The following is a 13,272-nucleotide window of genomic DNA, read 5'->3' as shown; positions in this document are numbered from 1 at the left end:
CAATGGTAAGGTTATTCACTACAAATTTCCTGGTTTTCGACCCTTTTGGACCACAGCCCATTACAAAGGATTTTGTAAAATTGACCTTCAGGTCAAGTTCCAGCATAAATGTATTAAAAGCGTCTAAACACACCTGCATACTATTTCCTGTGAGCGTCATTAATACAGTGTCATCTGCATAAGAAAGCATAGGAATGCTCTTACCATTTACCTTCGGGAAATCGCAACAGTGGTCCAGCAAATGCTTTTCTAATCCGTTTGTATATACTAAAAACTAGAAAGGTGCCAAAATACATCCTTGGCGCACCCCCTCAGTTGATGGAATGGAATTTGTCATTTCACCTCCAGGTCCAAACCTTATGGACACGGTTGTGGCTGCGTGTAGTCTATGAAGTAGAGTGACCAGGGGTTCCTCAAAACCCATGTCATTCATCATCAACCATAGGTTGCTTCTGCAGACCGTATCAAAGGCGCTTGACAAGTCCATGAAGGCAAGGTGTATTGTAGACTTCCTTGCCTTCATGTACTTGCCAATGATTAATGCCAAGTTCAGACACTGCTCAACCGTGCCCTTTCCTCTCCTGAAACCGTACTGGGAGTTCACAATTAGGCTAACAGAATCTGCCCATGTCTCTAGTCTGGCCAAAACGACCCTTCCCAATATTTTACATGATGCATCTATTAGAGATATAGGGCGATAGCACCGAGGATCACACCTATCGCCCTTCTTAAAGATTGGCACCACCACTGCCTCCCTCCAAGATACAGGGATGCGACCACCAACAACAGCAGCCTTAAACACATTTAGCAACAGAGGAGCCCAGTCAATCAAGCCCAATAATCATGTTCTGTTTATGTTGGGTGGTTGGCCCAACTAACCGTGCACTGTTCACTTGGTGCTACGCACCTAAACTTATTTCATTATTTCAGCAAATAATAAACCTCATGTAGTCTCTCTGTATTCTTTTTATTTAAACCTTTTCATGTATCTTTGGCATGTGTATCTTTAACCACATTATTTTTGTTCTGCGGTTATTCACATTTCATATATTTTCAAAAATGACAGTCAAAATAACATTAACATTGATATTCATTTAATAATTTACAGTGCCATTAGATGTACAATTTATAAAAAAGCCCAATGCATTTCGGCACTCCCAAAGTGCCTTCATCAGGGGCGAACCTGTAAAAAATAAACAAAATAACCATGTAATTGCGATTATTGGGTGCCCATGTGTATGTTGAAGTATGTACTGTGTTTATTCTCATACCTTGATACGTTGTGCTCAATGCTCTAACCTACGTAGACAAGAATGTAATATATATTGAGCACTCTCTGTCCAACTTATTACCAACTATTGGTGCCTACTACCAAAAAACTAATCCAATAAGAATATAATCAATCGGCTTACCGCTGATATTGTAGCTTCAAAAAAACTCCCTAGGTGATAAACGAGAAACAAGATCAAAAATCTTCCAAAATCCCAATTCATAAGGATCAGAAGAATATGTTCAGACAACCAAGCAAGCATAAACACAATCCAGCAACATGCCACCAAATATGAAGCTAGAGGATATCCTCACAAGGAACTTGCAAAAGTGATGGCATTAGGCAGAACAAGTCTATTGAAACCCAAAGAGAGAACCACTGAAGAAAAAATAGTGTTTGTAACAAAATACACCACCCAATCTAAAGAAATTAAAAGGATAATCAACAACAGGTGGAAACTTTTAATGAACGAACCAGACTTCCATGGAATATTTAGAGAATTACTGATGCATGCATATACCAGAGGGCAAAATTTGCGCGAGAGATTGAAGCAGAAAACACTAACACCATCAACGGTAACATATAAAGGAATGAGTAAATGCATGAACTGCACAAACTGTAATAATGTGATAACAGGCAACACCATCACTCATCCTACTACAGGAAAAGTCATAAACTTGAGACATAACAGTGACTGCAACACAACAAATGTAGTATATGGCATAAAATGCCCATGCGGGAAACTTTATATAGGCAAAACGGAACGCAAGATTAAGGTTCGAATTACAGAACATAAGAGCAGGATTCGCAACCAGAACATGACATCACCATTAGCAGCGCACTGGAAGGACAATTCGCATACTATTTCTCAACTACGATTTTATGTGATAGAACAAGCACAAATAAAGCAAGGAATTAACAATCAACAAAGACTATTGCAGAGAGAATTATTCTGGATCAAATATCTGCAAACATTAATTCCAACTGGCCTCAACGATAAATATGACTTATCGTGTTACTTATGAACATAATTTTAAGAATCTCACTATGGGCAGTACAACTAGATATTCAGCTACAAAGACCATAACAAATATAATAGTGAGATCAATAATTCACTTAAAAGACACATTCACACGGAGAAGATATAACCATCTAGTCTCATTAGGTACTCCAGCATATTGATATGATTATACAGTAAAGACAAGCTAGCAGCTTACTGAGTAAACAGCAATACAAACCACACATCATGAACATTGGATTCAAAAGGGTAGTTCATAACAACATATAGGGTGAGCTATAGCATAAAAAATGGTTCTCTATCAGAAGCGCAACATCGAGATTATTTAGCAATCACCAGCTGAGAACATTGATATGATGATGAATTACATTTAATATAACGTTCGGATCATGCCAAAAAATAATGTTTGTGATAAATCAAATTTTTTTTATTTTTTGTTATCTATATGTTTGAATATTATACAATAACGGGGCATTCACTTAGGGTTCTTACATCACACTAAACATCAAAGAACAGCGACGAACACGCGTTTTATTGGTTGTATCTACTGATGTGGATGGAGATTGAGAAGGCACATACCGTTCCAAAATGGCGCTTGTAAAATTGCGGTACAGGGTAGAGCAGTCCGTTTTCAGTGGTAGTGATCTTCAGCCTGAACGTGGGAGCATTTTGTTTGTTATAGGGGCATCGGCGGTAGTGGTTGTAACCTTAACGGGAGCACAAGCAGGTTGCAATACGGAGAGAAAGTGTAGCAATCTAGGTAAGCTTGGATTCTAGCATCATAGAGTATAATATATCTTTGTGAGGACAAGTGGCAGTTACGTGAGATACTGAGGGTGTCTTTGTCTTTGTGATCTTTGCAGAGAGAATAGCGTGACAGTTAGAGTAAACAGGTATGCGGGAGCGCATTACTAAAGATGGCAAGTCTTGTTCTGCAGTTCATAAGGTCAGGGTGTTTAATATTGGATTTGCGGTTTGTTTATTTTACAGAAAGAAATAGTACTGGATAATCAGGTAGGCATATTTCTTAAAAGCGTTTGTAATGTCAGCCACTAAAGGAGTAAAATTAAGCAGGACATTGATCTTGTTTCTCGTTTATCACCTAGGGAGTTTTTTTGAAGCTACAATATCAGCGGTAAGCCGATTGATTATATTCTTATTGGATTCGTTTTTTGGTAGTAGGCACCAATAGTTGGTAATAAGTTGGACAGAGAGTGCTCAATATATATTACATTCTTGTCTACGTAGGTTAGAGCATTGAGCACAACGTATCAAGGTATGAGAATAAACACAGTACATACTTCAACATACACATGGGCACCCAATAATCGCAATTACATGGTTATTTTGTTTATTTTTTACAGGTTCGCCCCTGATGAAGGCACTTTGGGAGTGCCGAAATGCATTGGGCTTTTTTATAAATTGTACATCTAATGGCACTGTAAATTATTACATGAATATCAATGTTAATGTTATTTTGACTGTCATTTTTGAAAATATATGAAATGTGAATAACCGCAGAACAAAAATAATGTGGTTAAAGATACACATGCCAAAGATACATGAAAAGGTTTAAATAAAAAGAATACAGAGACTACATGGGGTTTATTATTTGCTGAAATAATGAAATAAGTTTAGGTGCGTAGCACCAAGTGAACAGTGCACAGTTAGTTGGGCCAACCACCCAACATAAACAGGCTATACTTACAAGGGACTGACAAACCCAGTAACCGCAGCACCATTGTGTACAACAGAGGTAAAACAGTAGAACGGAGTGCTCCCTTACCCAACAAAAATTAGCAATAATCATGTTCAGCAGTTAGCTACGGAAGCACAGTCTGATGCGCCTCAACAGAGGGAGTTCTATGAAAACCAAGCAGCAGGTAATATCGGACATTGTCCATTGTGGGATCAAGACACTGTTCCACTGTTGGGACCTAGAGTTGGTTGCACCTGGTCGAAGGCAGTACCTTCATCTCCACTCTCAGATGCAGTTCTAACATCGTCCATTGTGGGATCAAGACACCGTTCCACTGTTGGACTACTGTGTTAGTAGTATACAGAGCACTCCACGTTGCTGGGCCTCAGGCTGGGCGCTGTGTGCCTGAGTCGCGGTAGCCAGCGTTAATCTCAGGAGCCTTCCGACTTCACAGACCTTAGCCCAGGAGCTTCTGCTGGCACATGGTGGGCCCTCTTTCACATACGGTGGTGTTGAAAGGTGAACTGTGGAACATATGTGCGTCACATCGGCCATGACGGTTTCTGAATACCGGCAGGCTGAGAGCATCATTCACGCAGACGGCCTCAACATCGTGGCGGTGTAAGCTGCGCAGACCTGGCAGACAAGTTCGCCATTCCTGAACAAAACCACACCCACAGAAACATGCCTTTTATTGATACCCCTACGCTAGCCTTGCGTACGCTGAGTCAGCCCACTTCGCTAAAGATTTGGGGGGGGTGGGGAAGGGGCCACATACGCTTTTTTTTTGTAATCTTCCCTACTGACTGTACTATCATGGTTGCGTCCACTGTCTACTTCACTCAATAGACCATCAGTGTATGTTGACATGTACATGTCTGTGATCTGCATATTCAAGTCTGTCCGGTACATCCCGTCAACACTTTGCATTGTATACTTTTATAATCGAGAATCACTTGCCACCTTCGCATATACTTTACTCCCGTCTCTCCCTGCATTCTGCATTGTGTAGCAGAGGTGCCATGCCATGTTCGGTTTGTGTACATGGCTAGCCACGGTTCCCACAGTACGTAGTGTCTGCTAGGTGTACATGTTGTTTGTCATGTTGTATGTGATTATACAAGGTAGCACATTTATTCACGAGCAGTGGTTTCTCCCATTTACATATCGCTGTTTTAAAGAGGATACAGAACTTTTTCTCAGATTAAAAGTGCGACCACAATGGCAGTCATTCATTACTATCCAAGAATGTACAACTACACAACGCTTCTAAGCTTACAGCCCCCAATCTTGCATGCTTTCTTAAAAGCACACCAACTCCCACAATCAGACCAACATTCACACAGCTTTCTAACAGCAGTTATCTGCTTCTCAATAACTGCACTCCTACGGAATTTGAGCTGGCATACCGTATGTCCTTACTGTTTCCAAACGAGTAACTTCCTGTGGCAATGTCTATTCCCACCCACATAAAGTAACTCCCAAACTTCAACTTGACCTTTACTACCTACTTTGAAAACAGATTTCATTAAACTAACCAAACTGAAAGCGCCTATGTTCATAACAGAAGTGTCCCTCACTTCTGCAATAGAAATGTATCGACTGCAGATAGGATGAACTACAAGTAAAATACAGTCCCTTTTAAATACGAACCTTCCATTACACTTTGTGAATTGTTATACAATTTTCAACACATCTCACACTCTAGGTCTGGCACACTTTTTTTTTTAACATGGTCTCCTCCGCCCTTGTCACAGACTTTTAAACTGTTTTTGGTATAATACCAGACTTAATTTATTGGATCATCTCTAGAATAACAGGAACAGTGCCCATAATTCTTGCTCTTTGCGGCCATCCTACTACTATTTTTGCTTGTAAAAATGGCTGAGCTTCCTGTGGTAACAACCATGTCCGACAGATTGCGCCTCTACGCAAAGCTACAGCAATACTGTAGACAAATTGAACTTCTTTCCGGCTGCCTGCCTCTATCTATTATTGGAGCCAGCTACAAAATAACATTTATTTACACATATGCAATCTGCGGGCAACCATTTTTTTTATTGCAAACTTGCCCATTCAAATGGCGAATGGATCTATGATTTGCCAACATCCCAACAATTGCTCCCGATATCCAGCAGGTAAAGGAGTATCTTGAAAACCATGAACTTGATTGGTCAGGCAGTGGAGAAATGGTGGATGCAATGCAAAAAGGTATCGTGGCGGAATGGGATTTCTGCTCAGCTGCGAAAGATCTCCTACAACATGTGACCTTTAACCACATCGCAGATTGCCTGCCAATTCAAATTGCCGCTCCAACATTCGAGGAACATTATTGTCCCTTGGAGGATATGAATTGGATCGCTTCGCTTTTCTCATACGATGGCAACAATTACCTCTTGGAACATTATGCATCTCAAGCCGCTAAAGAATTTCCAGACTGCAATCTTCAAGACTTGTAAGAAATTCATGTTATTCTTGGATTTAAGTTTTCCAAATTGTTTTACTTTTTCCTTTACATTTTTTTAATAGCTTCAGTTGAACTATTTTCATATAATAACTTTCTAATTATGGTCAGACATTTGAACTCTGTTTTCATTATTGCCCCTTATGTTATTGCCCCTTACGTCTCCAGTCTAACCAGAGATGGGCGATGTATGGCCTATGCAAATATTCTATTTACTTGCTAAATTAGCCTAAACCCCACATCCATTTTGAAACCATGTCTATTCTCTGTGCACACATCTCTCTGCCTGCCTGTTATCCACGACGCCCTTTCACACAAATTTACTCTTCTCCACCCTCTGCTCACGAGCTGGCGATCAAGATAAAAAAACATGACATTGTTTAGAGAATGGTTGGCACAGTGTGGTAATCGTAAGCTACCTTTATTTTCATTCTAGAATTTAGTCATTCATGTCTAATACCTATTGTTTATGTCACATGGAACTGTAACATGTAATGTGGAATTCACTGATGCAGGAGCTTTGGTTTGAATACAACAGAAGCGGTAGGAGTTTGCCTCAGCTCGATGCCTTAGCTCTTTGCACAAGAATATTTTTTTTTGAAAGCTGAAGACAATGTATGGTTTGACAAGAAGGGTACCAAATGTGTTTCTCAGAAGCGCAATGTTTGTGTTCCTCCTCAAAGTTCTGATGTGGGTAGAACTATTATCAATTCTGACACGCACCAGATTGAATGTACTGTCCTAGAGATTGCTGACTGTTCTACTGTTGATAATTTGTGTTACAAAAAAGAGTACCAGGGTGCCTAAGAAGTTTGATGATTACATTTTGCAAGTTCTTTTTTTGTTTTCTTAAAGGATAAATGTTGTAATCGTATCCTACCTTTAGGTATTGTTTATGTTACATGGAACTGTAACATGTAATGTAGAATTCACTGATACAGGAGCTTATGTTTGAATACAGCAGAAGGGGTTGGAGTTTGCCTCAGTGGATGCCTTGACTCTGGCACCACTGGACCCATTTATGGCACTTAAAGACAATTGTTACATAACTTTCAGACTTAATTACTTTATTACACACAGCAACTTTCTTACACGCACCTGATTTCACCATTTCTCTTATGTGGCATTGCAACATTCTGCATTATGTTCTTCACGATTATTTCTTTATTCTTGCTTGCTAAAACACTGCATTCCAGTCTTCAGATCGCTTCCCACTGCCTGTATAGTATAAACGCATACTAACAATACTTACACAGGTATGCTACAGCGGCCAGTATCCTACAGCGCCCACAGCACATCACTTTACAGCAATCAGCTCACGGCTTATGCTCACGGTTTCCTCCCGAGTCTTCAGACCGGTTCCAGTGAGTAGTTTGCTTCCCAGTCCCGCTATTGTTTAAACGCATACTAGCACCACTTGCACAGCTATTCTACAGCAGCCAGTATGCTACCGTGCCTAGAGCACATCAGTTTACAGCACTCAGCTCATGGTTTAGGCGCACGCTTTCATCCCAGAGTGTACCAGCACCTCGCCTCAGCACCATCTCACTCTGGGAAAAAATAGCACTTCCCCACTGGTAGCGTTACATACTTGAGCACATAAATTTACAGCACTTGGCTCACGTTTTAGGCGCACGCTTTCATCCCCGAGTATTCTGGCACCTCACCTCAGCACCATCTCACTCTGGGAAAAACAGCACTTTCACACCGGTAGAGGTAAATACTTCGCCTCGGCCAGTATGCTACAGTGCCCAGAGCACATCAGTTTACAGCGCTCAGCTCATGATTTAGGCGCATGCTTTCATTCCCTAGTGTACAGCCACCTCACATCAGCACCATCTCACTCTGGGCAAAACAGCACTTTCACACCGTAGGGGTGAATACTTTGCTTCACACTCCCTGTATAGCACACCCTAAACACCCCACAGACGTTACAGTGCACCTACCCTCCTCTTTCCAACTTTTTTCACCCTTTTTTCCCTTATTCGCTTCAACAGAATCGCATAATGGCTGCCAACACTTCCTAGTTGCAACCGTTCGCAGCCAATAAGCAGCAAGCTTGTGCTTGTAATGCCGCAGCAAATCAGATGACAGAATTCCCAAATATCGATATCTGTAAATTTTGATATTTCTTCAAAACTACTGAACGGATTTACACCTAAAGCGTGCTTTCTAGACCAAGACCCTTCTCCCTGCCAAATTTGGGGTAATACCGTTCGACCTGTAGCCTTATCTAAAGTTTCCTATGGAAATTGCATGGAGAAAACCAGTTTCGGGAGCCCCCTTCAGGATAGGAGCTGATATGAACAAAGAATTAGTTTGGAAAATTTCATGAAGATTCATCAAACGACTCCAAAGTTGGAAGCAAAACAAAAAATGCTCTTCCTATGGAAACTTGGTCCTAACTATAACTATCTACTGGCGACGCCAGGAGATATATATACATCTATATCAAATGATTACTTTAAATGTGCACCTCAAGTCAGTCACACATCACAAAGAAAGCACCTCAAATGATCAGAGCCACTGGCCAAACATCACAATGGCAATAATCAAAGCTCAAGCACATCAAATGACCACAGCCACTGGAACCATGCATCACAATGGCCCTATTCAAAACTCAATACTTTACCTGGTGAAAACACTGCATCTTAGTCTACTCCTGACTGAGGGAATTAAACAGCTGTGGTCAAGAGCTCAGCAACCAGGGTTCCACTCTCCAAAGTAGACGTGTCCATCCCCGTTCGGATTCCAAACTCTCGGCTTCTAAGTCCACAATCCTCTGCTTTATAATCTCAAAACACACTAGAAGGTTCAAGAGAGACCTCCCCCCGCGCCACCTCCCCCCGCGCCAGAGGAATCTTACCAGAACTGGCCAGCTTCCAAGCAAGCATTCCAATGGCAGGAAGGAGTTCCCACGTGCCCTTCTCCAATCTCGCATGTTCCAGTCTTTATCTTGACCAAGCTCACAAAGCCACACATTAAGCCATCTTGCACAAAAACAATCCTTGAACGTGATTAACCCAAACAACTTGCAAGCGCTGCTGTGCGCGCAGATAAAGCTCAAGCAAGGCAGTCAGAATTCCGAATGAGATGAGGCCATGTCAAAGCCAATAGTAAGAACTTCATAATCCTCATCAATGTACAACACAATGCACAATTGTGCACACCTGCTTATATATTCACATACTTCATCTCTCAATGGACACCACTGAGCACATTTGTGCATCACTGCACTTCAAGACCAAAAAGTACATTCATCACCTCTCTCCCTCTCATGCTTTCAAATGCACATCTCACGTGTTCTGTTCTTGGTGAGGCTGTCCTACTCTGTGACAGCTCCCACTGAAAGACTGCAGGATTACAATAAAGACACTTTAAAGAGAAACAGGCATATGCAGAACGTTGTACATTCAGGCTAGGATAAAATAACACACCAAAGTCAATTAAAATATTGGTAGTCAAAGGTCATCACAGGGTGTCAGACCACAAAAGTGCCTCTAGCACTACAGACCGTTGGCGTGATTGGCAAGTCCTCTTTTAAATCATATTTTTCATTGTCAATCAATCCTTTACTGCACCAGTTCTGTATCTTGGTATCAAATATCCTTTTTCATTTTCATCATTGAATTATTAATTGCTCTGCCATTGTCAAAAGGCTTCTTTTACGCAATCCATCACTATCGTCCACATTTATCCGACTGCTTTATTTTTTTTCTAGAATGTTATGTTTTTAAAGCCTCTTCTGCACTTTGTTTTCTAAGTTAAATGTCTGATTGTGGCAATATTTAATATTTTTTTTTTTTTTACCTGCCTGGGTAAATCCTGTCTCTTATTGCAGAGTGGCTCACTGGCAGAGAATCACTGCTATCATCTTGCAGAAGCGAGTCAGTGGGAGGAGCACATAACAAGAGAAGTCAATCGCCAGTGGCAGCACACAATGCTATGAGGAGGCAGCGAGGAATACTGTGGCACCCATTTTGAGAGCAAGGCCTGTTAGAGGAGCTAGAGCCGCTGAGATGTGAGTGTGTCAGGTCAGGAGGAATGAAGAGGTTAAGAGTGGATTGCTCCACTCCTTTCGACCACACCGGTACCCTCCTTCCCACTGTTGCCCAGATTGTCCATACTAACTACTACCCCATTGCTTAGGCTATCTCGATCTTGTTTACTTCTTGCTTCCTGATAACTACCATCGCTACCTTGGAAGCAGCTGTTGCACATGTGCCCCTCCCTCCTGTTATAAACCTGAACCATCTTACAGTAGCTTTCCTGCTCACTTGCCCACTAGAACACTCGAGGATGCCAGAGGGAACTAGACCATTCTTGGGGGAGGCAGGCAGCATAGCTCGCTAGATATAAATAGGGCGGCAAACAAGACCTTAATTTAAGAACTTAACCGAAAAGGCACAAATGAGTGCTAAAATCAGCAGAGGGCAAATAAGTGATAAAACTGGAAATTGAAGCACAGGAAAAGATAAAGCAAAAGGCAATTCGCAATGACCATTAACAAAATGATAGCGGAAAAAACAGCGGAAAGCATGTAACAAAAAAATTAAACAAAAGCTCTAACACTAATATAAAGTCATTGAAACTTAAAGCTTCTTCAAAAAAACACATTAACTCTAGACAAATTGATCCAGTTATTCTAAATAATGCAATCATCTCAGAAATCAACTAACTACATCAAAACGTATGATAACTAACTTCTATTGCCGTTACATCACAAGCAGATTTGATAACTAATAAAACCCAAGTCCCCCAAGGTAAAATGTGCTAATACTAAGGAGAGAGGCAAATAAAATAGCTTGGGATACCGCCTAACACGTAAATTATTTAACCAAATTAGGCAACTGAGATTTTGAAACTCTCTTATTAACAAGAAAAAAACAGAACTGTTCCTAAGAAAATGACCACTACACATCACGAGGCATTACACAATATTCTGCAAAAAAAAAAAGCTGATGAAAACAAAATGGACCAGATCGATTGAACACAGGGGCGGGAGCCCAGAAGGCTGAGCTAGGAAAAATGAAGTTACTGGTACCCTTAAGAAGGAAAGACATGACCTCTTAAATGAAGGAAATATCCTCAAACTACTGAACACCAATGAGGAATTATTGTTTCTGAACTTGACACACATAATTGCCATAGAATTCCAACCACCATCTGTCGCCCACAATGTAATGAACCTACTCTGATCACCCGGCATTCAGAGGACTTTGAAACCTATGTTTACTCTAAATCTATATTCAAGAAATGGGGAAATCAAATAGCAAAATAAATAGAGGATGCATAACCAGAAATTATATTTTTCATTCAAGAGGAAAATCCTCTCAGAAAAGTGGCCATTAGACTAAAATATCCTCTAGTAAAAGAAGAGTAAGAATTAGTTACTCAAATATTTAAAAAAGCCATAGGTTTACCAAAAATGAATCAATAATATGTCGGATTCTAAGCAAAGACATGGGATAACTAGACACCACTGACTGGCAGGAAGCGTTCAAATCCCTGCTGTAGGTGGCAATACCCTCTAGGTTGCGATTAGTACAAGGTGCTCCACAGAACTTACTACCCAGGGAAACACTAGTTTGAATGGGGGAAGTTGATTCCCCGCTCTGTTTGCATCAGTGTGGAGGAACATGCACATTCTACCACATCTTATGGGACTGTTCAGAGACCGGAAAGTACTGGAAGACAATCATGCGCACAATCACACAGGTATGCAGGACCCCTGTACAACCATAACACAAAAGATGCCTTCTCAATATATGAGAAACCACCGACGTTATTCATAATAACCAAGACTGGGTGACATTAGGCATGATGATTGCAAAGCGCAATGTCGCTAAATAAGGGGGAGCGCCTTCTCAATATATGAGAGGCCACCGACCTTAATCATAATAACCAAGACTGGGCGACATTAGGCATGATGATTGCAAAGCGCAATGTCGCTAAATAAGGGGGAGCGCAGCCTACACCAACACATGCCGAATGGTGCAAAGATATGGATTGGGCCATGGTTCACGAGAAGGCAGTCTATGTAAATAGGGGATGCCCCACAAAGTGGGAACAGATATGGGGAGGATGAAATGCGTACAGGAGAGGGATATGCCCCGCCCTCCCGGGCTTTTCACTGGAGGAGATCGGAAGAACATACCAGGACAATTTGACAAAAACGACATATGAACAATATAAGGGATGGACATAATTTTATACATATATTTTGTTGCAATATTGCCAATATTGTTTGAGCTGTATTGATAACTTGTGCTGCTATCAATAAAGAATTTAAAGGGGGCGGAGCCGGACCGGAGACCAAGATGGTCGCCCGGGCTCCCGGCTCCGCCGGCCTTCTTCCCCCGCCGCCTGATCCCGTCGACTATCCTGCGCTGCTATGGTGCTCCTGCACGTCGGAAGGGGTGCTGTGATGCTGCGTTCGACTCCGAGAAATTTTCGAGTCCTGAGGACGGAGTTATGGATCCCCGCACGTTATGGCCTGCACGATACCCGAAGCCGGGACCCGCGTGATGCTGCTGCCAGCCTCAAGTTTAACAACAACGGACACGCAGACCCGGAAGATGCCGGTCAACCGTTATGGAGGTCAGCCCACCCCCGAGAGTGTACATCCAGCGCTCGATCAGTGAAGCCTGGTGAGCATGAAATGAGCCGTCCCTCTATGCCGAACGTGCTCCCTCCCCGATTACTGATTGATGGCAACGGGAACCTGGACGTCGTTCTTTTTTTCCCTAACGGAACTTTGTTTGACCCGCGTGCAGCTGTCTACATCCCGCACTCCAGCTGATCGGAGCCGGTTGATGCAC

The 13,272-nt window shown here is 41.8% G+C and overlaps 1 protein-coding gene across 1 annotated transcript in view; it reads left to right on the top strand.

Moving 5' to 3' along the window:
* MEIKIN (meiotic kinetochore factor) overlaps positions 1–13,272 on the top strand; it is a 976,054-nt gene that overhangs the window by 83,674 nt on the left and 879,108 nt on the right. The window lies entirely within an intron of this gene.

Source organism: Lissotriton vulgaris, chromosome 7 (assembly GCF_964263255.1).
Source record: "Lissotriton vulgaris chromosome 7, aLisVul1.2, whole genome shotgun sequence".
Classification (NCBI taxonomy): Eukaryota; Metazoa; Chordata; class Amphibia; order Caudata; family Salamandridae; genus Lissotriton; species Lissotriton vulgaris.
The sequence above is the reverse complement of the archived record's forward strand: the minus strand, read 5'-3'. Positions and strand labels throughout refer to the sequence as shown.